This window comes from Eublepharis macularius, chromosome 2 (assembly GCF_028583425.1).
Source record: "Eublepharis macularius isolate TG4126 chromosome 2, MPM_Emac_v1.0, whole genome shotgun sequence".
NCBI classification, from domain to species: Eukaryota; Metazoa; Chordata; class Lepidosauria; order Squamata; family Eublepharidae; genus Eublepharis; species Eublepharis macularius.
In genome coordinates, this window is record NC_072791.1 from 135020078 (window position 1) to 135046705 (window position 26628).

A 26628-nucleotide genomic window follows, 5' to 3' on the forward strand; every position below is an offset into this window, starting at 1 on the left:
TCGAAAGCTTATGCTACAATAAAGTTGGTTAGTCTTAAAGGTGCTACTGGACTCTTTACTATTCAGTTGGAATACTATCTCCTTTTATTTTGGCTAATAAGAATGAGATGCCCTAAATAAATAAATAAAATCAGTTCTGGCATCAGTCCAATCTGTCAACATGAATCTTAAAGTGAAACTTTGTGATCGACCAAAGAAAGGAAATGCAAGTACAGATCTAGACTTCACATACAATATACAGCTGGTAAATAATTTTAATATTATCTGGGTCCATTGACTGAAATCAAAATTTTGCTGCTTTAAAAATGTAATGCGTCTTCCTTATTTTTATGTGAGTTGGTTCAAAATGTATTTTACTTCAGTTCAGTTCAGTACTGCTAATTACATATCGTCTTGTAAGTAACTTACTTGAAATATTTGACATGACAGTGTTGCTTTCACTGAGAGAAACCTGTACATTGTATGCAGAGTCATTGACTTGACTGATGAAGAAAACTAGCTGGCTAGCAATGGCAGCATAGGTTGTATGTAAAATACTAATGATATGTTGTGAGTGATCACCTCACTGAGTGTTAAACATAATGACTGCTTTTGGGGGGGGGGGGTGGAGTTGCGGCTTGTCTGACAGCGTGGGCTGCCATCTTTTGCTGAATCAAATTGCAATTACCACGGAAGGAAAACGTGATGTCACCGTGATGGTGTTCGGTCACTTTTTTTCTGGACTCTGCATCTGTGCACCACTTGTATAAAAGTGAATAAACCACTTTATCATTTCAATATATTTTAGAATGAGGGCATATGTGTTCACCCCAATAAAAATGCCAAGCTTGAATATATTTTGAACGTTCTGATCTCTAGGGTACATTGGAATGATAAGAAGAGACATACACTGTGGAAGCTGGCAAGTATAAAAGGCTATATCGTAAAACTGAGAATCCTGCTTTAATTTTTATCAGAAATATTTACGTTAAAAAAAACATTTTCTATACCTTAGAGTTGGAGAGAGATACATGAAGCCATGTGGATTTTGCCCAATGAATGCTCAGAGAGAATTGCTAAATAAGACATCAAGAAGTTAGTGCCTGGGTTTCTGTGTCCAGTATACTTCCCATATCCTTCCCCTTGCCAAACAGGACCAGAATAAATTAGGCAAAATAAGAACATGCAGATGTGCTTAACTTTTCTAGTTCCTTCATGCTGCCCTTCCAAGTCTCAATCTCCTGATTTCATGGTTGCAGTCTCCTTTTTAGTTGATGTAATCTCGTGGACCAACAAATTATTTGCCTTGGGTAAGAAGAATGATAAATTCAAAGAGATATTCAGCAGTTTGTTTCTTTGATTTTTTTCAAACAAGCATTAAAAACTCAAATTTTAAATGAGTTTTTATGCATTCAGAAGCTCATGAAAGGTGCCAGCAAGAAAGGAAATGGCCAATTAAATATTTCCACATCTCTTTGCAAGTAATTATTCTAAACCAACATGACTGGGAATACAAAAAAACATGCAGGAGTCTAATACCTCTTACTAGAACAAGTGGAACATGACTGAACTGGATTAAAGGAACGGAGACAAGGAACAACAAGCATCATAGACTTTCAAGAATAAATGAATTACAGGGGAGGGGGGATATGCCTGAAGAATGGAGAGAGAACATAGCACCAAACAAATTGGTAATAAACAAGCAGTGAATTACTTAAAGTTGTGTAGGTTGTGTTTTGTGTCTAAGAATTTATTTGTATGTTATTTCTGTTTGTCATGTGACTGAATACTTCAGAGACTAAAATCAGTAGAACCGTGATCTCTTCATGCGGACATAACGCAAATGTTCGATGAGATTGTTAGAATGTAGGCATTTGGCTTCCAGTCAGAACACATCCACCTTTTGAAGATATTTGTGTGAACAAGGGCTCATTTCGAGGGGGAACGCGCCGGAACAGAGTTCCAGCAGTTCCCCAAAGAGGTCACATCAGGTGGCCCCGCCCACCTGACTCTCGACCGTTTGGGCCCGTTTCGGCCTGGATTGGGGCCAAAACGGCCCGAATAGGGCCTCTGACAGGTGCTGGATCACTCTCCTGCTCAACAGTGGCCCGATCCTGACCATTTTGGGCCCCCTTTTGGCCATTTTCAGACCCTTTTTGGCCATTTTGGGCCAAATTTTGGCCCTGAATGGCCAGGATTGGGTCCAAAACAGCCAGGATAGGTGATATCAGGGGGTGTGGCATATGCTGATCAGTTGTGCTAATGAGTTTTTCCAATGAGTTCCTCCAGCTCTTTTTCTATGAAATGACCCCTGGTGTGAGCAATGTACGTTTTCATATACAAACACTACCAACTGTGTTCTTTGTCCTTTGTATTCTTCATTTCATCTACTGTTGCATTGAATTTCCTCTACTTTCCCACCTTCCATTTTGTAGGAAGAAAATACTGAAATGATAGTGGTATTTAAATTAAATGTTTCTAAAGGTTAGGTCTTGTGGATCTGTTCCACTAACGTTGGCAGTTTCCTGCTGTATAAGACAGGGAGGGCTCATTGTGCTGTAGAAAGCGCCATTAGTGGAAGAGATCCAACTTAAATTTTTATCTCATATTTTAGAGTTTCTGTTGTTAAAACAATACAATACCGGATTCCTTTTTATCTATGACTGCTTTCTTACATTCTTGTCTAACTACCTTGCAGTTTGTAGCAAAAAAGAAAAGAAAAGAAAAGAAAAATACAGCTATGTAGGCTAATTTATGTTTATAATATAACAATTTGGCTGTTAGTGCATTAACATATTCCTATTCCATGCCTGAGTTATCCATTTGAATTAAATTATTCCAAGTAAGTTAGCTTCTCATATATGCGCCCTGTTCTGTTTTAAAATCTTTGTATGAAGGGTTGGTAGAATAGAGAAGTTGAGTGTGAATGGGTGCTGAAAGAGTTATAGCCTGAGAAACAGAACTAGGATGTGTACAAAGCCTTAAAGCTCACTCCCTTTGAGTGTGCATCTGTATGCATCCTTGCACACACACACAGTACTTAATAGTTGGCAGATGGTACTTGTATCCTCTTGAGGAGATCTCTTATCACCATGAGAGCTAGAAATGTATGTCTTAAAAAGGGAATAAAGCTTTTCAACATATGATCCCAAGCATTCACAAGTTTGCTGATATTTAGGATATGCACCTGTAGGACTTGAATTCTGTACTTGCAACATTTTTATCTCGTCCTCCCTTCAAATTGCTCAGTGTTAAAAAAAAGTTTCTCAAAGTAGCACAAGCTCTACATTGTACCCTGACTTCTGTACTACAGCATAGAATAAACTGAGAGGTGGTGACTGAGCATATGAGATTTTTACAATATGCAGAGGCTTCTTCCTTGAAGTGTTTTCTTCATAATGGATTACTGTAAGGATAAATATGAAAAACTGGCAGTCCTAATTAATATTTATGTAATAACTGTAATATTAATCTGGCACAACTAACTTTAATTGGATGCTGGGGAGAAATTAACTATTTGTATAACATGTTCTACTATTTTCCATATAAACATACCAGTTATACAATACTGTACATACTTTAAAACTAGTTCTCAACAGGTTTTGTTTGACAAGTACTAGATCAGATCTTATCTCTAATGACCTAAGTTACATTTTTGTAAGCCTGTGCAAAAAACATTCCTTAATCTTTTGACCTGCTCTATAAACAAGTGCTTGAAAACAGATAATCTAAAAAAAAAAAAGTATTTAAAATGGGCTGGAGACTTGTGGGCAAAAGGCAATTGGGAGCTGTCTGAACTATTTCTGTCTTGTTCTGTTCTTTTTTCCAACTTTCCACTGGACTAAAATAGTTTAGCCTGGAAAACATTTGACAGAGCAAATTATTGTCTACAGATGGAGTTCAGGATCTGAAATCTCTCCAAATAGAAACCCGATTGCTTTTTTTTTTAGAAATGCATCAAATAGAACTTGCTTGATTGGATCTTGGAAAAAGCTGGCAGAAAGGCAAACTGAATGAACCCTGTCTGACAATGAAGCTTTGGCAAAGTTTGTGTAATATCTACTAGTAATTGGTTAATGGCGCATGTGTATTCTGTGCTTACAATCAAATGTCTGCTTCAGAATAATTCTTTATTTCTGTACTAAGGAAAGCTGAATCATGAAATCTGCCTAAATTATGCTAAACTGGTATGTGAATCAAAAAAAGTCCAGTAGCACCTTTAAGACTAACCAATTTTATTGTAGCATAAGCTTTCGAGAATCACAGTTCTCTTTGTCAGATGCATGGAGGGCAGAAAGAAACTGGTCAAATATAGAGGAGGAGAGGGGAGGGGAGGAGGAGAGAGGGGATGTAAACAACTCCTTTGATATGGAAATGCAAACAGCTCCTTTTGATGTGGGGATCAGTTTGCTTGTGTAAAGGTTCAAAGGAGTTTGCTGTGTTAGTCTGTAGTAGCAAAATCAAAAAGAGTCCAGCAGCACCATCAAGACCATCCAATTCCACTGCAGCACAAGCCTTCGATAACCACAGCCCTCCCCGCCAGATGCATCTGACAAAGAGAACTGTGGTCCTCGAAAGCCCACGTCAGGTGCCACTGGACTCTCCCTGACCCCGCCTGTGTAAATGAAATCAGTTACCTGTGATAATGAGATAACCATTCATAGTCCCTATTCAGTCCCAGCTTGACAGAGTCGAATTTACATATGAATTCCAATTCAGCAGCTTCCCGTTGGATTTTTTTTTTGAATGGTTTCTGTTGAACTACAGCGACCTTTAAGTCTTTGATGGAATGTCCTGGTAGATTGAAGTGTTCTCCCACTGGTTTCTGGACGTTGCCATTTCTAATGTCAGATTTATGGTATGTGAATATATGTGTATACTTGGATAACTCTGCTATATTCCCTCATGTGGGAAGAGGGAAAAGATCGTGAAGGTTTATGCAGTACATTTAGGGTTGCCAGCCTCCAGGTAGTGGCTGGAGATCTCCTGGAATTACAACTGGTCTCCAGGCCATAGAGATCAGTTCACCTGGAGAAAATGGCTACTTTGGGGGGTGGACTCTATGGAATTATGCCATGCCAAGGTCCTTTCCCTCCCCAAAACCTACTTTCTCCAGGTTTCACCTCCCAGATCTCCAGGAATTTCCCAACTTGGAGCTGGCAACCCTAAGTACATTGAAGCACCATCACATGTTGAATTGCCCAGACACTGTCAGGCCTAGCTTCACAGCTCTATTTTACAATTATGTGGCTTAAATTGTATCATTAGTATTAAATAGATTAGGTCTTACAAAATCCTTGCTAATTTTGGGAAGCATGTTATTTGTGAAAAACACTTAAAATTAATCTGCCAGTATTATTGTATCAAATAATAAACTGGTCTTGTGTGGATAACAGAAGTTAAGAAAAGCAGGCCACTCCACAGATGAGGTGCAAACAACTGCCTACTTAGGGACTTCACATATGAAGCTGCCATATCCTAAATCAGACCATTGGTCCCTCAACAGCGTAATTGTCTACTCAGACTGGCAGCAGCAGTTTGGGATTTTAGGCAGAGATCTTTCCTATAATCTGTTACCTGATCCCTTGAATTGGAGATGCTGGGGATTGAATCTGGAACTTTCTGCATGCCCAGCAGGTGCTCTTCCACTGAGCCACAATCCCTCTCAGACTTCCCCAGCATGCCAGAAAACACAACTTCGTAAATTAACAAAAAAGAGGGAAACACAAACTGGCCTTGAAGCTGCTCCAGAAGGATCTGAATGTTGAGAGCAGCAGGGTGTCAGATAAAGGAAAAGGCAAGAGGAAGAAAGGAAATCAACCTGAGAGAATCCTGGAGAGGGAGAGATTTATCAGGAGAAGACTGAATTTCCACATTATTTTAACTTCCCGCAATTTCCCATTTGTTGGATCTGAAAAAGTCTAAAACAGCCATTCTTGTTATTTGAAGATTAACATTATGAAAAGTTTCTTTAATACAATAATTCTCAAACTGAAGATCAGGACCCAAAAGTGAATTGCAGCTCACTTGCAGATGGGTGGTGAAGTCAAGCAGGAAGAGACAGCTCTGAAAGGTGCAAAGATGGATTGAGGTTTTGTCTCTGCACAGTGTATAGAATGGTTGTGCAATAAGGCTGTTGCTCTATAATATTAAAATGATAAATGTTAACCATAAAAAACAAAATATAAATGGGCTTCATTTCAACAGATGTGAATTTTATATTTGCAAGTGGATCCTAAAAGGCTGAATAAGTTTAGAACTGGGTTTTGAAAATTAAATCTAGAAGTTCATCCCATTTCAACAAGTTGGCGAACTTTCTTTGGTTATAAATATGATTTGGGGTTGGAAAGTTAATTCTTTGAACTGATACTTGTTATATAAAGAGAATAATTCTCGATTTAGTAAATATGAGTTTGACCCTGGTAAGTAACACTGCCAATTTCCCCTAAGCTTGCCAGCTCTGACCCTTTCAGTTTGCTTCGGACTACTGCTTAAGATATCCAAGTCTGTTTTGAGGATTGACTTTTAAGAAGGTGATGGCATTTTAATGGTAATAAAATCTTAATTGTCATTCTCCAACTTTTATTATGAAAACAATCAGTTAAGCATGGAAATGAGGTTGGATCCAGACTAAATTTTCCATCAGTCCAACATCAGTGGAAGGTGGGAGCTCCCACACCTTCCACTGCAGCCTACTGATTTCCATGAAAAGCCACTTTGGGGGGGATAGGTAACCCTGAAAAACAACATGAAGGGGGTCTGCAGCAGGGAGAGGAAATCAGTGGTGATGTCTGTTAATGGAAAATTGGTCTACCTCTAACTCATCAGTTAACTTACTACTTCTGAATTTAAATTTGATACACAGAGTTTTAGCAAACAGTATTGAAGAGGAGCCATATAACATGAATTCTCTCACCCACGGAAAGTTTTTTCCAGATGGTTTTTGATGCATTATTTTAATCCACAATCTAACATTAAAAGGTTAAATGCAAAGAGATTTTGATAGTATACTGAATATCAAATTTCTAATCCTGTTAACTAAAGCTGCAGACTGATTTTTTTGGCATGTTCCTTATAAACTAGTATTTTGCACCAATTTTGACGTATCTGATTATGAAGGGAGACACTCTTTGAAAAGGAAAGAACAAATTTTCTCTTACAGTTCTTCAAAGAACATGGCCATAACTGATTTGTTGGAGTTTTCCTGCCTTGGCACTGTTTAGTTTCAGCAGCATAAATATTTAAACATAAACAGCATCATAATTATTCAGAATGTTTTTTAAAAAACCAACACCACCCTTTAAATGGTGTTAATCTAGTTATATTTAGTGGTATAGTTAGTGGCTATAGTAAGTATTGTATTTAATATGGTATCCATTTTGTGTGTTCTGAATGCCAGTGGCAAGGTGTCCATACACTTGTCCCTGGTCTTTGTAACGTGGCTAACACCAGCAATCACAGAGGAAAGCAAACTTTCTTTTACACATTTGGAAACAAGTCTATGCTTGCTGTTAAAATTGACATCACATTACTATGAACTAGAGCTGGAATGAGAAAGTTGCAATTCCACTAAAAAAATTACAGTATAAAAAAAAAGAGAGAGAGAGCAAAACATTGAATGATAGAGTTGTGGTGCTTGATAGTGGTACAGTTGTGATAGTTGTTACTGATAATGTGGCTACAACAGCAGCATCCTTGAGGAGGAGCCTCTGTATTTCCCTCAGTCTATGTGTGTGTGTGTGTGTGTGCCCTTGAGCATATTCCCACACTATTTTTTGTGACAACATTAATTTTTGTTACTTTTCTACAAATTATATTTTATGTGTTTATGGAGCAGAGAAGTAGGGGTGTGCAATTTGGGATTCTGATTCAGAATAAACTCCCAAATTAGACCCAATCTCTAAAGATTTAAGATTTCAGAATCAGCCCCAGTATTGTGGGCCCAATTAGGAAATACCAAATCACAGCTTTGAGAAGCGATTCGTATCGCTTTGGAAAGCTTTGGGTCAAGCAGGAGCACAGAAATGGGCACTTCCTGCTGGGCTTCCTGCGGAGCTTCCCTGACTGTCAGCTGAAGCAAGTTTAAAGCCCCCTTTCTGTGTAGCTCACTTATGAAAAGCAAGGAAATGGCTTCCCCAGGCATTGCTTCAGCTGACAGGCAGAGCTTCTCCACCTGACAGCTGAAGCAAGCTTAAAGCCACTTTCCTTGCTTGCTGCTTTGGGTTTCAGATCATTCTGGATGATTTTCCTGCTTCACAGGAATCCCGAATAATTTTTCAGCGCACGCCCCTACAGACAAGCATATTTTTCACCAAAAGGAAATTGCATTTAATGGAATATTACTTGGCAAGGCACGTTACCAGTTCAGACTTAGAAGTGGGTAAAATGCCAGTCCAGACAAACTGATTTGCAGTATGGTCCATATGGCAGTAGTGCTCTGGTTTTATCCAGTAGTGGGCCTAACTTTGACAAGCTATGAAAAAGGTATTGCATGCTGAATAGTAATTACACATCTGCCAATTATTGTATGATCTCATCTAAGATACTGAAAAGAGGTCATCCAGATGGAATTGTATCACTTGAATGAATAGTCATAGGGTAAAGAGACAAGAGGCAGTGAGCAGCTGTGAAAACTGTCTGGTTTCTCCTCCATTCCCACCCACAAAACAAAACCAGAGCTCTTCAGCTCAGAGCACTTTTCATGCCTGTATGACTCTTCTGGCAGGACTAGGCAAGTATGAACTAAAGACAGTACTGTTACAGTTCTTTCCCTCTGGGAAGCTTGAGACAGAAACAAGGAGACTGATTGAGTTTAGTTGAGAGCTGACATGTTGGTCCGTGTTGAAAAATATTTATTTTTCAGCGAAGGCTTATGCTGTTGAAGTGACTGTTCTGTGATTGTTCAATTGATGTTGCTGATGGAAGCAGGCAACTACAGTCTTTCCTAATGTACATCATTATGGAAGCATTTTAGTAAATTTCTGTATCGCAAATGGTAAATTCAATTAACAACTCTTCTTGTAGGGTTTCGAAAGAATGAATATAACTGCAACTCTTACACCTGTGGTGTACATCCATGGTGCCATGGATAAAAACGATGGTAGCTAAATCACAGATGGGAAAAGGAGCCTTAATAAATAGCAAAAATGTCTCATCCTTATTTCTGTCTTGGCTAATAAAATGTGTGGATTTTGCTTATTGTGTTAACAATATGGAGCAATCCACCTTGCTGCAGATCAGCCACCCAACCTTGGCTTTATTTTCAGCTTTCATCTCTTTCTTCCTCCCATATACAGGATGTTGCCAAATCATGTCGTATCTGCTTTAACTAATTGCAGAGAGATGGCCGTTCCTCTCCATCTGCTAGGCCAAACACTGTAGTTTACTCTGTGATCATATTTCACCTTGACTTATGCAAACGTTTCTCTTTCCTTCTGTTCTTGCAGCTAAACCCTCTTCAGCATCACTGAGCATTCTGTTACCAAAATCATTCACCTGCCTCATAATTCTACCTTAAATTAGCTTCTTGGCTCATCCTCCTATACCCATGTGCATCTAAAGGTCTCCTGTTACTTCAAATGTCTTGTCTTATCACCTCTTTCCAGAAAACTTGTGTCTCACCACCTTTCTGATTTCTTTTAAATCTTCCTCAAAATGCAGCTTCCTGTGAAGCATTTGACACAACCCGCAAGGTTCCCTAGGTAGTGTAGTCTTACAAAGAGACTATAAATCGCTACTAGATGCGATTCTCTGTCAGGGAATCTCTCTCTCTCCCTTGCAAAAAGCCTTGGCTCAGGCTTTCCTCTGGGAGCTCGGAGATGGGGGGCACACATAACAGGAGGCAGGAAATCCAGGATGGCTTTTTGCAAAAGAGAGAGAGAGAATCCATGCTGTGATTCTCCACTGAGGAGAAGAGCGAGTGCGTGGGGTGTGTGTGTCTCTCTCTCTTGCAAAAAGCTGCCTCCTGTTATACCGCCCCCCCCCCCAACACTCCTGAGCTCCTGGAGGAAACCCCGAGTCAAGGCTTTTTGCAAGAGAAGAGAGAGAATCCCTCCCATCACTCTTCTCCTGGCGGAGAATCACAGCTAGTAGCTGTTCTTTGTAAGACTACACTACCCAGGGAACCTAGCAGGATCCAACATGTGAAGAACACATATCTGGTGTCTCATGTAGTTTGGCTCTCAGCCTAACCAAATGTAACTGGAATGATGGCATATTTTCCCTGTTTACTCCCCCTCTAACTTCCTCCCGCCTCTCTTTGATGCCTCCCTTACGTCAAACTTTAGATTGCAAGCTCCATAGGGCAGAGAGACCTGCTATAATGCTTTGTAAAGATGCATGCATATAACACCTGCATCAATAGCTGTGACTTGACTTCTCTGTCCAGATTAGCAATGCCATTTATAGTGTTGTTATAGGAAAAAACAGCCTCCCTTTACTTCCTGTGAGTTAGGTCATCTGGAGATGAGTGAGGGTGGAAGGGTAGCTCTATCCCAGCTTTACTAAGTGGGTTTTCATGTACAGCATCAGCCTAGGCTGGCCATGGTCTGTCAGGCCTCTGGAACTCATCATGTGCTTTATTACACAGTCTCTCTGTTTTGGGTGTATATGCCTGATGTTGGAGATGTGGGCATAGTAAGGATTCTTCTGCAAGCATTCTCCCTGCCTGAGCTGACAGAAGAGGTTTTGGATTTGGTGTTGAAGACCAGAGGCTTATTGTCTGTGGGAACTGCACTGTTCATTTCTGAGTGAAATGGGGAAACTGCTTAGAAGTTTGCAACCCACCACATCTAGACTCAGCTCTTACCCTTCATGGCTGTTGGTGTCAAATCAGGTTAATCTGGTTGAGTGAGTCTAGGAAATAAATACCGCTCTGAAGGAAGATATAGTTCTGGGAGCCTTGAAAGAGGTTGTTGTTAGTCTTTTCCTAAAAGAGTCATCCCTGACATAAACAACTACTGCCCAGTGGCCAATCTCTCTTTTTTTTATATAAGATACTTGAGTGGATGGTGGCTTTGCAGCTTCAGTCGGTCTTGTGGGTCTGCCAAAAGGGACATAAACTCCCTCACCAGTAATTGCTAATATTAGCAATCATGAGATAATAGGATATGTCTCCTTATGAAACAGTAACTGCTTTCAAGAAAAAACAAAGGGTAGAAGTTAACAGGTCTCACCATGGAGAGTATAGGGATAAACACCAGGCTCTGTCAAGAAACTGTATGGATACAGGGGATGTTTAATTTAAATGAACTGGAGTCAGACATGATCAATGAGGTAGTGAAATTTATGGATAAAACCAAATTAGGCTGAATTTAAAACCCAAGCGGATTGCAAACAGCTCTAAAATTATCTCTGCTGAGTGACTGGGCAACAAAATAGCAAATGAGTATTTATGAATGAAGTGCAAAACTGGTGTAACAATTCTACGTTCACTCTGAAATAACTGAGAGTACTCAGGGTGAATAGTCACAATGTAATTGGATGGATAGTTCAGTGAAAACATTAACACATGCACGTATGCACACGCACACACGCTTCTTGGGGACTGCTAATTCAGCAATTTCCCATTGGATTCCCCTTTGAAGGTCTTTTGTAGAAGAATAATGACTTTTGAATCAGGTACAAAATGTTCTGGAAGATTAAAATGTTCACTCTCTGGTTTTGGAATACTGTGATTTTAATGTCAAATTTGTGTCTGTTTATTCTTGTATGTAAGGACTGACTTGTTTGTACAATGCAGAGAGTGGTACAACAGCCGCTAGACCGCATTCTTCAACAAACCTAGATGCCAGCTTTGCCCTCATACACTCAAACCATTTTGTTTTCAGCATGTCACTGTGTTTTCTTGCTTTAACCCTCTTGCTGTCTGCATTTTCTCACAGTGCCCTTACCAGTGGAATTAAGTAGATTTCAGAGCCTTGGGACTCAAAAGTTTTTGTAACTGAACCTGTAGTTGGGGGAGAAGGCCTCAATCCTTGTACCAGGAAAATCTCTAATCCAGCACACTCTGCCAAAGGAATATACTTGGTATATTAATTGAACTTCTACAAGCCTAATGTTGCAGCCACATCTGAAGTCTAAAGGCTTGTTTCACACAATAGATTGTCACTTGTGAGGGCAGTAGGTATGAAATAACATTATGGCGCTTGTCATCCTTAACATACTTGCCATGCTTGGATGCTGGCTTCTTGCAGCCTAGCAGCATCTGGAGACAAAGCAAAGATTGCCTTTTAAGGCAAAGAACTATTATGAGAATATGAAAGAAAAAATTTTCCCGGGCGTTCAAAGAACTTCCTTCCTTCCTCCTCCTCTTAAATAAACTATTAGTAACTTTTAAAAACAGACCAAAAATGAGAGAACCCTGTTGTTGTTGCAGTCAAAGATGTTTTACTTTGCACAACCTTCTTTTGAGCTGCCAGTTTACTATGCAGCTAGCTCATGACAGGCAAAGATAAGATGGAAAGTGAGGTTCTGGGATCAGGAAGCTTGGCAAAGGAGTAGTTCTTCGTAACTCTTTAGTTGCTTTCCCTTTAGTGAGCAAGGAAAAAAATTGGTTACAGCAGTTGAAGAATAACTATTTAGACTCTTGCTTTGTAAGAGCTTATACAATAAAAAGCTTTCAGTACTTTTCATGTAAAAGCTGCTCCAGTAAAGAAATCATTTATCTTATTCCTAGATCTGCTTGTATGATAATATCCATTCTTTCCACACTCCACAACTTGTTCCTGTTGAACTATGTTCCAGAACAGAGAATAAAGGGCTCTATATCTTTCTGAGTAGCCCAGGTATTCAATTCAAAAACAAGTTTAGCTTGTTCCTGCTCATTTTTATTACTAAATAGGAAAATCCAATTCATAATAAGCCTGATTTCTTCTTGTTCTCTACTTTTATATATAACAAGAAATTTGCATAGAACAGGATGCCTGGTATGGCATTGTATTTCTAAGAAAACCACCTTTTAATAAAAGGCACAGGTACAGGTTTTTAATCAGTGATTTGTGGAAACATGCAGGCAGCCTTGCATGGTTACATCCCTCATGGCCTTCTATCATGCTGTCCTGCCTACATTCTTCTGACAATATTCTTCTTCCCTTTGTTTTCTAGGCAATCCATTCACAGATAACTGATTGAGAATAAGACATGTAAATTGGTATGGAGGCCAGCCATTCTGTTATTAGAGAAGGGTTGCCAGGTCCCCTCACCCTCTAGGCGGAAGATGGGAGACCTGGCACTCACCTTTGTGATGTCTTCACGCGAACGCTCCCAGTGCTACACAGTGATGTCGCTTCTGGGAAGTGACATCATCGCGCAGGCAGCGCTGCCTGGGTGGCGCAACGGGCCCTGGAGTGCTCCCGCACACCACAGTGGGCCAAATCGGGCTGAAATTGGCCTACTGGGAGGTACGTTCCCCCACCTTTTCCCCTGCTGGCCAGGTAGGCAGGGGCAGGGGAGGGTGGAAGCGGGGGGATCCCCTGCCCCCAGCAGGAGGCTGGAAGCCCTAAAATAGAGTGAAACTCACAACACACAGGTAAATCTGGCAAATATTTACCCAATTACAAAAACAAGAAAACCAGATAATCCACAGGCAATACAAGACAGTTCTACATATTCTAGGGACTCCCCAAGTATTCAGGAAAAATACGACTTTGCAAAGCAGACAAAACAATACAGCAACAAAACTGTTTTCTGAGGTTTGCTCCAGGATCATGTAGTATTGAAACTTGGCTAAGGGGTGTGTGTGGGTGGAACCAAAGGGAGATGAGAAAATCCATCTGTTTAAGCACCTGAGAGTGTATAGAATCTGGAAGTTGGGGAGATCTTAAGGGATAAGAATTTCCAAATTCTTCACCCAAGTTTCTAAACCCTGAATTTTCTTGATGCAGAAATTGGAGATTTGGCCACAGTGCATGAATAATCTTTTAATATAGAACAGTTGTTGACCACTGTTCTGTAGTGCTCTTTCAGTACTGAAGAGAAAAAAATGGGAAATTGTCTAAAGTCTTGTCTAGACTTTGGAGGGGAGAAATCTCAAGTCTGTACAGAGACTACAGCAGTGATGATAGCTATATGTGTAAATACCAATGTTATAATAAAGCACGACCATTTTTTCAAGCAGCTGCAGCCTATTAAAGATGTATACGGAAAATGTATGTGAAAACTGCTTAAAGCAATGCAGAGCTATCAGTTGACACTTTGCCCTCAGTAGAAACATTATTTTGAAGCAGTTTAAGTGCATCACTAAAATGTAACTTTTTAATTGAATCTTTAATCTTGTACTAAAGAGCAGTTTCCTGCAAGCCTTCCAAGCCATTGGTTGCAATACAATGATTTCTATGGAACATTTATCACTGTAAACTGGGAAGAATTTCACAGAATCTTGCAGTCAGCTTATAAGAAAATGGAAGCCTTGCTGATTGAGTAGGGTGGAACAAACAGCTTAATTTACTTTCCTCTTTTTTAAATTCAGCTTTATAGTTGTCTCTAGGCAGTAGAAGGAATTGAAGCTGTAACCAGTGGCAGAAAGGTGATGGGGATAGCTGGGGGAAACCACCAGTATATCCCAGGCATGGAATGTATTGTGTACTTCCTTGGAAACAAGGGCAAGAGGTCAAGTTGTCTGGGGAGACAGCAAGCTTGCTGCTTGGAACCAAGAAGACAGGGAGTTGAAGGGGAGTGTAAAGGGGTGTACCAAATTTCCCACATTGGTTGCACAGCCAGCCTCTCAGTTCATCTGTTAATTCAAAAGCACTGCGTCTTTTTCATTTACCTTATATACAGAACCGTTGCTTCTTTACAAACCTGAAAATCACTGTTTTTATTAGACTGTGCCCTATTGTCTTCCCCCTTACTCCTCTTAGTTCTGCAACCCTTCTAATTCTCTACAAACATTCTGGAGTTAAATTTGGGGAACGTGGCAGTGCTGTTCCTTGCTGTTGCTTTGCTAAGGAACAGCAAAGAAACACTGCTTCTGGTTTTCCAATAGAAAATTCACCCAGCCAGGATCAGGCGTGGAGCAGGTGGCAATGCCCCCCCTTAACCCGGCAGGGATCAGGTGCAGAGCAAGGGGCGATGCTCGCTGCCTTACCCTGGCTGGGATCAGGCGCAGAATAGGTGGCAACAGATCTCCACCCCCCCGTTCACCCAGCCAGGATCAGGAGAGGAGCTGGTGGCAATGCCCACTGCTTCACTCTTCCAGATTCAGGAGTGGAGCAGGTGGCAATGCCCCTCCACTTCACTCAGTGGGAATCAGGCGCAGAGGAGGTGGCAATGCCCCCCCTCACCTGGCCAGGATCAGAGGCAGAGCAGGTGGCAATGCTCCCCCCCTTCACCCAGAGGGGATCAGGAACGGAGCAGGTGGCAATGCCCACCTGCCTGCCTTCCCCTTTCAAGAGCCTGTTGTATTTTTTCCTCTCAATTGGCTTTGTTGCTAGTTGATAATAAAACTAGAATTGTACTGACATTTTAGAGATAAATAGCACAGCAGTGTTTCGAATGCTGTGTACAAACCTGGTTGCCTCTTTCAAAGAAGGATATTGTAGAGCCATCAACGATGTGGAAAAGGCTGACCATATTGGTTGTCATGAACTGTCCTGGGCTGAATTCGCAAACATTCCTCGAACAATGACCAGAAGGAGCCAGAGACGACTATGGGGGAAGACCAAGAGGTTCAGGTGACACTCTTTGGACCCAGAGCCTATTCCAGATCCAGAACCCCTGGACCCTAAAGCCTCAGTTGAAGGGCCTGTCCCTGAAGGCTTAGCTCCAAGCGATGTAGCCAAGATGCTGGAATCCAATGCAAGCAGTCTCTGGCCTTGTAGGGTCAGATTCTGGATTACCAGTCCCCCAAGTTCTTCCCCCCCCCCCACCCACCAAGAGCAACAGAGACGGCAAGCCTGTGTGAACCAATTCATTGATGAAGAAACACCAGACTGGCAGCCTATGTTCCAGTTATTGAGCCTGATCACTGTTTAAGTGTACATAAGGCTTTGCAGGATTTGAACTGAATCAAGCCCTGGCCAATGGGGTAAGCCTTCCTAGTTCAACGAGTTCATATGACTAGCTTGCTTCTTTATTACTTGTGAGAGTGGACCTAGCATCCAGCTATTAAGTCTATTTTAAGCCTTCACTACTGGAATCAGAACACCCTGATCTGGATGGCCCGGACTAGCCCAATCTTTTCAAGTCTTGGAAGCTTAGCAGGACACCCGAGCCTACCAAGTTCTTACATCTTTTTGGCAGGCCTGTAAGACAGAGATGTTCTGCCAGGCATACAGTTGAGGCCAGTCTTTGATTGTTTTAGGAGCCTCACTACTGGTCTCCCGCCAGGGGAGCTATGAAATCTTCAGCCTCCCTACAAGTGCAGTCACTGGAGCATTATTAACAGTGGCCCCCACCCTCCCCTCCTCTGTTTACATTATGATTGGGGAAATTGGAAGAGGCCGCCATCTGAGATTGTTGTTCACTTATGTATTGTGGTATTTTATGTATTCTGGATTTTTAAATGAATTTAAATGTTTTAATGTGTACTAAGCATTTTATTGTACCCTACCTTGAGTCTGTTCATGGGGAGGTGGCTAAAAATCAAATAAATAAATAGGTCCTGGTTAGTATGTGCATGAGAGACCACCAAGGAAGAAAAGTTATCTGAAGAGATTCATGATAGAGGTTTATTAAAATTATGCATGATATGCAGCAAGTGGGCAAAGAACTCCCCAACGCTACCCACAGTGTTAGAACTTGGGAACAACCAATGAGGTTGATGGGTGAAAGGCAGACAAAAAAGAATTCTTCACACAACACGTTTAACTCGTAGCACTCATTGTCATGGGATTTAATGATAGCCCCTAGCGTAGGTAGCTTTGAAAGGAATTAGAGAAATGCACACACAATAGCCCTGATGACAAAATGAAATGTCCATATTTGTTTATTTGTATGAGGCAACAGTGGGGGAAGCTTAGATCCCTTTGCTTCTCTATAAACGTTCTGTAGTAACTGGTTATCCATTAAAGGAATACAGGATACTGGAAAGATGGGCTAGTGGTGTGATCTAGCAGGACTCTCCTTATGTTCAAGGCTAATTTGGACAGATTTGATGCTCTGACTCTGAATTCTATGAACAGATGGATGGAGAGACCATGGGAAGCCCTCTCAGCCCAGTTATAGCAAACTTCTACATGGAACGTTTTGAAAAAAACAGCTCTAGAATCAGCACCCCACAAACCTACAGTCTGGTTCCGGTTTGTGGATGATACCTTTATCATTTGGAGCCATGGTGAGGAAGAATTGATGGAGTTTTTAAACCACCTCAACAATATCCACCTGAACATACAATTCACCATGGAGAAAGAAACCGAGGGTAAACTTCCATTTCTAGATACCTTGGTCATCCGCAAAGCAAACTTTCAGTTAGGTCACAAGGTCTACAGGAAACCAACTCACACAGATCGGTACTTACACAAAAACTCCAATCACCACCCTCGACAGAAAAGAGGCATAATAAAAACTTCAGTAGACGGTGCAAGACGAATATGTGAACCGCACTTTCTCAACGAGGAAATTAATCATCTAAACCACGCACTTCAAGCAAATGGCTACTCCAGAAATGAAACCAGAAGAGCGATTAAACCAAGGATAAATCAAACAACTAAGGAAAAACAGTCTCCCACAGGAAAAGTGTTTTTGCCATATATCAAAGGAATCACTGATCAGATGGGAAAGCTTATGAAAAAGCACGGCTTACAAACAGTATTCAGACCCACCAGAAAAATACAACAGATTCTACGTTCAGCAAAAGACAGTAGAGACCCCCTCACCTCTGCAGGAGTATACCACATACCCTGCATCTGTGGACAAGTTTACATCGGGACCACAAAGCGTAGCATCCAGACAAGAATAAAAGAACATGAAAGACACTGCAGACTTGGCCATCCTGAAAAATCAGCAATGGCTGAACATAGCCTAACTCAAACAGGACACAGTATCCTATTCCAGGACTCTAAAATACTTGACAACACTTCCAACTACTTTGTCAGACTGCACAAGGAAGCCATTGAAATTCATAAGCATAAGCACAATTTCAACAGGAAAGAAGAGACTTTAAGAATGAATAGAGCATGGTTTCCAGTCCTGAAAAACACCAGGCTAACAAAACACTCTATACCCGACAATAGCCCTGCAGAGAAGATTAGCACATCAAGCACCAATCCATATGCAAAAGAACCTCCTCAGGATACAGTGAAGCCTCCCTCTATTAGCATTCCACACCCCAGGAAACTCTTACAGGATGACTCAGCCCAACCCCACCCCTCCTGAGTAGATATAAATGACCTGCCAACATCTTTTCCACAGTGTGACACTGTGGAAACTCTGTCTTTTGGTGCTACACCTCTGAAGATGCCAGCCACAGCTGCTGGCGAAACGTCAGGAACTACAATGCCAAGACCACGGCTATACAGCCCGGAAAATCCACAACAACCACCTCTGACTTTTTGTTTTGTGGAAAGAACAAAGTAGAAATGGTAAATGGATCTAGACATCCATATTTGAAAATATTAAATCCAGCAGTGTTGACATAGATGGTTTCACTTGAAAAGCAGCCATTAACATGTAATACTCCCTTGTCATGTCCTTAGGGATAGCTATGGATTTCCAGGAACAGGCAAACAAGGGAACAGAAAATCTTGGTATGGAATTCTTGTCTGGCTTCCTTGGATGAATATCTAGGAAATAGCAAACATTCTTGATCCTTAGGAAGGAATTTGATATTTATGCTCATTCCAGAGGTTGATAAGATTGTCAGATTTAGAGTTCTGGATTTTGATGAGACACTTTGGAACTGTGAGAAACTCATTATGTTAATATACAGCTGTGACTCTGAAATAAAAAAAAACATGCCTGAGAATACAGGACGCCTGGCAACCCTAGATGTGATAATAAATGGGAACGTGGCCTATAATTGTTCGATGTTGCTTTTCTGTATTTTAAGGAGGTTATGATTTATGTGACTAATCTAGTGAGGTGTCTCTTAATCAGTTCAGACAGTTATATGTATCTATGGTTAATGACGGATCAAAACAGTTTATCATTTTTATTTATGTGAGGCTTTGCTATGAGTTAGCACCAATTCAACTTATGAACTTAAGTTCACTCAGCATCTTCATATTCTGGTTGTTTAGGGCAGTTTCTTGATATTTTGTGCTTGGGTACGTGTGTTTAAAATAATGTTTCCCCTTAAAATACATGTCTAATCCTTGGTTTTTACTTCTATTTATTAAAGGGGAAATGCATTATAAATATGATAAAAGGCTATTTATATATGCTTGCATCTTTGACAATTGGTAGGGTATGTGTGTACTTTGTACTTGGATATATATTCCCCAATACAAAGCATTAAGCCCCAAGTTCTGTTCTTGTTCACTCTCTCAGGGTTACAGCAGTGCGGCAGAAACATCAGCATTGGTAGAGTGTTGGTAAACATCACAACTGTGAAGGGTGTGTATAGGGAGAAAAGTAGTAATGATGGGGTGTTGGAGATAGACCAGTTGTTCTTAACAGGGGCCAAAGGATCTCCAGGGAATGATCTACAAATCTTGTGAGGCATTCAGAACTCTGGGTGGCATTTGGGATTTTAGGCAGCCCCTGCCACCTACCTATTGTCAGAAGCCATTGCAACCAAAGGAGAGGTGTTTTATACCACGCACCTTGCACTAGGTTTTTTTTCCCAGAGGCCCTTAAAGTGGCAAAGAGCACATAGGAATCAAGCCTGTTGGCTTGATACAAGGGCCGCATTACTCATATAAACCAATAAACAGTTATCTTACATATGCTGTCATCATTATTCAATTTTGCTGGGTTGTCTTTGGCTTATCTAAAAAACTTCTAATTTCTATGATAGTTTTGAGCTTGCAAGATCAAAGTCAGACTCTCAGTGCAATTGTCTACAAAGTTAATCTAATCTAAAATGATGATTTTATTGGAGTTAGGTTGGAGAAGCTTTGTATAGGATTGTACTGTCAGCCTTCCATCAGTAACATGGGACTAACAAAATTAAGGTTCCAAAGCAGCCTTACATTTGTCACATTCCTGGGGCAGATAACAGTTCTGCCCCATCAAGTAACTTGCCAGTCCTTTTTAATTTTTTTAAATTATTTAGTGCAAAAACAAACCGAAAAAAGCACAAACAGGAAGGGGGGAGACAAAAACTGTGCTGGCTATAAAAACACTATTGGCAAATCTATACATGGGTATCTATAAAAGATTTTTAAATATCTATAAATAAGTCCATGTGCAGTTGCTTTCTGTATGTGATATGTTCAACTGTTGATAAGTTTTTAAGGTCTTCAATCCAGTGATTTACAGGAGGTGGGCTTTTGTCTTTCCAGTGTTGAAGTGTAAGTCTTTTAACAACTGTAAAGGCACAGAGGGTCCACTTCTGTTGACCATCAGTTAGATTCCAAGAGACAGGCAAGTAGTTTAACAGTGCATTAACATCCTCAAAAATAAATGAGTTTTCTAACAGAAGATTAATATGACTAATAATTTCCTCCCAAAAGGGCTGAATGACTAAACATGACTAAAGCATATGCTTGAGAGATGCGTTTTGTGAATCACACCACCTGCAGTTAGACACTGTGCTTAAACCTTTAGTAAAAAGATGCTGTAGTTTCCTATATACACTAAACATAAGTTTTTGCTGAATAAGTCGCAATTTTAAGATCCATAGTTGCAACAGGTATATGGCTTAAGGCCTTATCCCATTGCTTTAGCAAAATTGGATGCTCCAGATCATTATTCCATTCATCTCTAAGATTCTGTGTATCATATTTATTAACCAATCTCAAATACTTACATACAAATATTGTAGATATCACTTTCTCTTTGATTCAGTAAGAATCTCTAAAAGTGAAGGAGATTCTGAAGCACTCAAAGCTGATGGAACATATTTGGACTCCAACAGATTTTGCAATTGTGAATATTGACATTCAGCAGAAGTTGGCAAATCATATTTAGACCTCACTTGAAAAAATGACAAGAACTCATCATCATTACCTATCAGTTGATTTAAAGTAAAAATCCATTTATCTGTCCAAGAGTTCCATAAGAAAGATTTCTTCTCAATTTTTAAATCTGGATTTGACCATAATGTTAATTTAGCATGTGAGAACAGGTCAGATTGATATTGTTGAGATATTATGTACCATACTGCTCTAGCTCTAGAAATGGCTGGAGGAACAAAATCCATTTTAATATAAGTAGACCCTAATGTATTCCAAAAAAGAGACCTCTAAAAGAGCCCAAGATGGATACTCCAAGTGAGGGGAGGGATCCAAATAATTCTCTAAATCAATCAGCAGTTACCCATCACAAAAGTTCCCACCCCATACCAAAAATGAAGGGGGGAAATAGAAAAAAAAAACATCTCTGCTCCACAATACTGCCAAGTTCCCTCTTTATAGATATTACTTACGGACCAGATATCTGTCTAAAGCTTAGAGATAACTTAGGGAATGGGGGAAGATACATACATGTACATACATATGCACAGCAAAAAAATCAAGTTGTTATTTGTAGGTTGGCCTTATTCCAAGATCTCATAGTCAAAATATGAAGGGAAAAAAACTTCACAAAAAAAGGAGAAAAGAGGGAGGATTAAGAGGAGCTGCTTGTTTCCAGATTCATTTGTATATGTATAATTGCTTTTATATTTCTTCAGATGGTCAGCACAAACACTTTTATTTTTTTAGACTGATGAGGTAAGCTTCTGCCACCTTAGGGTTGTAAAACTTCTTAATTTGATCTTGGTACTGGACACAAAAGATGGCAGAATACTTGATGTAGCATTGCAGCTTCAATTCTCTTTCAGAAGCTTTTGCTTTTGTGAGTTGATGATGTAACATTGGCACTTCTTTAGTATAATCTGGGTAAAGTATGATCCGCTCTTTATTAGGACCCTAATACATGTCTTGCCAAATGTAGAAGGTGATCTCTTACCTTCACTCATAGAAACTGAACTGTTATAGGAGCTGGTTTGTTTACACTGCTTGGTGCCCCAAAGAATCCTGTAGGCTCGTTCAGTCTGCAACTGATAATCAGCATGAAGCTACAGAATCTCATGAGGTAGTATCTCCATGAATTCAATCAGCCTCTTCTGTCCTTTCAGACTCTTCTGATAACCTAAGAATACAAATATTTAGACATCAAATATAAGTCTCTAGATGAGAGATTCAGTTAGAGAGAACATTATGTGAAGCTAACTCAGCTGTCTCATGAGTGATGATTCGGTCTTCTAAGGCAGCAATTTTAGTCTCCCATCTGTTGAACTTGTATACTGATAACGTCAGTTAACTCCCCAAGTTGTTGAATTCACTTGTCAATTGCTTTATTGTTAAGGGAAAGTTCTTTTAGTTGCTCATATTGTTTTTCCAGCTGAGCCCCCATATTTTTCAATGGAGAAATTACTTCTCCCTGAGCTTCTGCACCAGCTCCAGGAGAGAAAGGAGGGGCCATCTTTGAATCTTTCCCTTTCCTCATAGTTGGAAGTTATAAGCCTACTTATCTCAAGTTGAAAGCAAAAGAAAATATGAAACAGGACATAAGGCAAATTACCACTGCATAACACACAAAAGAGATCGGAGCAGCACAGAGTTGCTTCTGATTACTCTACCATCTTCACCAGAAGTCTCGTAACTTGCTAGTCTAGATATTTTGTGGCACATAGGTACACATGGTAGCTGGTTATTCATTATTTTGTGGACTGATCAAGTACAGAAAATTTGATATTTGATTAAAAGAACTTTGTGCATTAATGGTGCTTATCAATATTGTTGCTATGGGTGGACATAGTGGGCAGTGATAGTGGGTTTAGTGATTTGTGCCTGTGACATTTGTTATACATGTTTTAGTCTTTAAGGTGACACTGAATTCATCATAAACTGGATATTATCTGACATTTTTGCACCTTGAAGTGAATATCATTTGCCTATAACTTTTATATTCAGGCTGCTTTGCTTCTAATAATGACACACCTGTGGGACCACCTTTCACCATATGTTCCCCAAAGGCTGCTACTTTTGGCAGACAATCTACTGGTGGTCTCTGGCTCTAAGGAGGTTTGCCTTGCCTCAACCAGGGCTAGGGCTTTTTCGGCCCTGGTACCAACCTGGTGGAATTCTCTGTCTATGGAAACTTGGTCCCAGTCGGCATTGTTATCTTTCCACCAGACCTGCAAGACAAAGATGTTCCACCAGGCATATGGTGTTTGAGGTGGACAAACTGGCCTCCTGCCAGGGGAGGGGCATTGTACCCCTAGATTGTGTTTTCCTCTGGTAGCTGGCCACCCTGCCCCACAGATCTGTTAATGCCAGATAAATTGTGCAATATGCACACAACTGTTTTAATGGATTATTTTATTGATTGATATTTTAATTTATGCTACCATCTTTTTAATTGTATTTATTATGTTTTGTGATTGGCTCTGAGCACATTTGCGGCGAGAGCAGAATATAAATTTAATAAAATTTCAAAAAATAAAAATTACAAATCTGACACATTAAAAGAACACTTTGCAGAAGCTGATTAGATCTACAGTTTAATTTGAACAGACTTATTCTGGGATATGAAGTTTCTCATGCACATTCACTAAGAACATAAGAGCCCTGCTGGATCAGACCAGGAGTCCATCTACTCCAGCATCCTGTCTCACACAGTGGCTAGTCAAGCCAAGAACAGGTCATAGAGGCTGAGATTTTCCCCTGATGTTGCCTCCTGGAATTGGTAATCAGAGATTTACTCCCTCTGAATGTGGAGGCTTCCTTTAGTCACCATGGCTAGTATCTACTGATAGACCTATCCTGCATGTATCTGTCTAATTGCTTTTTAAAACTTTCTGTGCCTGTGACCATCACTACATCCTACAGCAGCAAATTCCACATTTTAATCACTCAATGAAGAAGTATTTCCTGTTGTAGTCCTGAATCTACTGCCCATCGGCTTCATTGGATGCCCTCAAGTTCTAGTATTTTGGAAGAGGAAGAAAAGTTCTCTGTCCAGTTTCTCTACCCTGTGTATAATTACATAAACATTTATGTATAATTACGTAAACATTTAACATGTCTCCCCTTAGTCATCTCTTTTCTAAACTGTGAAGTCTTTCCCTATAGGAAAGGTATTCCAACCCCTAATCATCTTAAATGTTCCCTTCTGTACTTTTTCCAGCTGTACAATGTCCTTGTTGAGAGACAATGACCAGAACTGCACACAGTGTCCCAAACAGGGCATTATAATATTCACTGTTTTATTTTCAATCCCTTTCCTAATAATCCCCAGCAGATAATTTTCTTTTTTCACTGCTGTGTCACACTGAGTTGAGTGACACTTTCATTGAACTATCTACTGTGACTAGAGATGGGCACGAACAGGAAAAAAACCTGAACATGATGTTCATTGTTCGTTGCCATCCACGAACAGGGACTCACGAACAACCACGAACATGGCCCTGTTCACCAACATGTTCGTGGTTGGCTGTTGGTGGGGGCCAGCAGGCTCTCCTCCAGCCATCATCCAAGTTTGGTCAAGATCCCTACTGCACCACTCCCAGAAACCTGACCTGAGCAGGCACCAGGAAAGGTACCAATAATAAATAATAGCTTGGCCCAGAGCCTGGCAGCAGCCCTAGAACTTGAAGGGGTAGATTCCTATCCCACCACACACAAAGAAAATTCAAGCTCCAATGCACTTTCTCTATCAAAATGCCAACAGCAAATCTCTCCCTCTCCACTGTGCAAACTAAGCCAGAGCTGGGAGCCCCCTTCCTCCCTGCTCTTTGCTCCCTTGTAAGAAATGTGGAGCTCCACACTTGAAAGGAAGACCTGCCTGTCAAGCTAAATTGGGCTTAGATTGGGGTTTCCAGAGCAACAGCAGGAGTTCAGACAGAGTTCAGGCAGTCCCTGCCTCCGATTGTCAAGGGAATTGATTGCAGGTGCCAGACTGTCTGGCTTGATGAACAGCAATGAACGAGGCTTGCAACGACCACCTGTTCATTTAGAATGGGGTCTCACAAACAGCTTGTTCGCGAACAGCAGATTGGGCGTTTGTGGCTTTTTTTTTATCGTACTGCTGTTTGTGCCTATCTCTAATTGTGACCCCAAAGTCTCTGTCCTTCTCAATTTCAGCAAGTTTAGACCACATGACAGTATACATGAAGTTAGGATTTTTTGTCCCAGTGTGCACCACCTTATACTACTTATCTACGATGAACTTCATTTGCTACAGTTTTGCCCAGTTCATGGAGCAAGTTCACCTTGGTTTACACCATTGTTATCTGCAAGCTTGGCCACTACATAGCACGTCCCCAGTTCAGATCATTTATGAGCAAATTAAATTGCACCAGCCCCAATCCTTGTGGGACTCTACTGCTTACTTCCCTCCTTTGTGAGAATTGTCCATTTATTCCTACTCTTTATTTCTGTCATTTAACTGATTTTTAAACCATAAGTGGACCCATTACCTTATCCCATGATTGCTGAAGTTACCCAAGAGTCTTTGGTGAGGTACCTTGTTAAAAGCCTTTTGAAAGTCCAAGCATATAATGTCTACTAGGTTGTCATTATCTACATGCGTGTTCACTTTCTCAAAAAACTCCCTTTTGTGAAAGCCATGCTGTTTTTTCCTCAGCAGGCTTTGTTCTTCTATATACCTAATAATTCTACCTTTGATTATATTTTATACTAATATGCCTGGCACAGACTGCTCTGTAATTTTCTGGTTCCCCTCTGGGCCCCTTTTCAAAAATTGATGTAATATTTGCTTTCCAGTCTTTTGGCACAGTGGCTGATTTGAGTAATAAGTTACATAGATGGGTTAGTAGATCATTGCTTTTACATTTGTGTTCCCTAAGAACTCTCGGTGCATGTCATTAGAACTTGAACACTCATTGGTTTTTAATTTCCCCAATATGGCTCACACTTGATCTCACATCACTTCAGTATGACTCAGTTCTTCAGCCTCCCTCCCTGAAAATCATGGATACATGCCCCACACTTTCCACACAGATGCTAACAAACTTTTTTTCCTGCCATTTCCCTGTCTTTCTTTGACAACCTTTTTATTACTTGGTCATGCAAAAGCCCAACTGCTCCTCTGGTGGGAGCCAGTTTAGTGTAGTGGTTAAGAGCGATGGGACTCTAATCTGGAGAACCCAGATTGATTCCCCACTCCTCCACTTGAAGCCAGCTGGGTGACTTTGGGTCAGTCACAGTTCTCTGGAGCTTTCTCAGCCTCAACCACCTCACAAGGTGATTTTTGTGGAGATAATAACATACTTTGTAAACCGCTCTGAGTGGGTGTTAAATTGTCCTGAAGGGCAGTATATAAATTGAACATCATCATCATCATCATCATCTTGCTCTGGATAGATTTTTAAAATGTGTTTGTCTTAATGCTTTTAGCAATCTGCTCCTCATATTCTCTTTTCACATCCCTAATTATTAACTTATACTTCTTTAGCCGGACTCTGATGCAAACTTACCTGTGGTATCCAGATTAGAGATGGGCACGAACCAAAATATGAACCAAAATTCATGATGAACCATGCCGGTTCGTGGTTCACAAACCAGTGGTTCATCATATCCCATTTCTGACGAACCGCCACGA

General features: G+C 40.5%; 1 protein-coding gene across 3 annotated transcripts in view; it reads left to right on the forward strand.

The window, feature by feature from the left end:
* MOB2 (MOB kinase activator 2) overlaps positions 1-26628 on the forward strand; it is a 193388-nt gene that overhangs the window by 145931 nt on the left and 20829 nt on the right. The gene's annotated exons all lie outside the window — the stretch shown is intronic.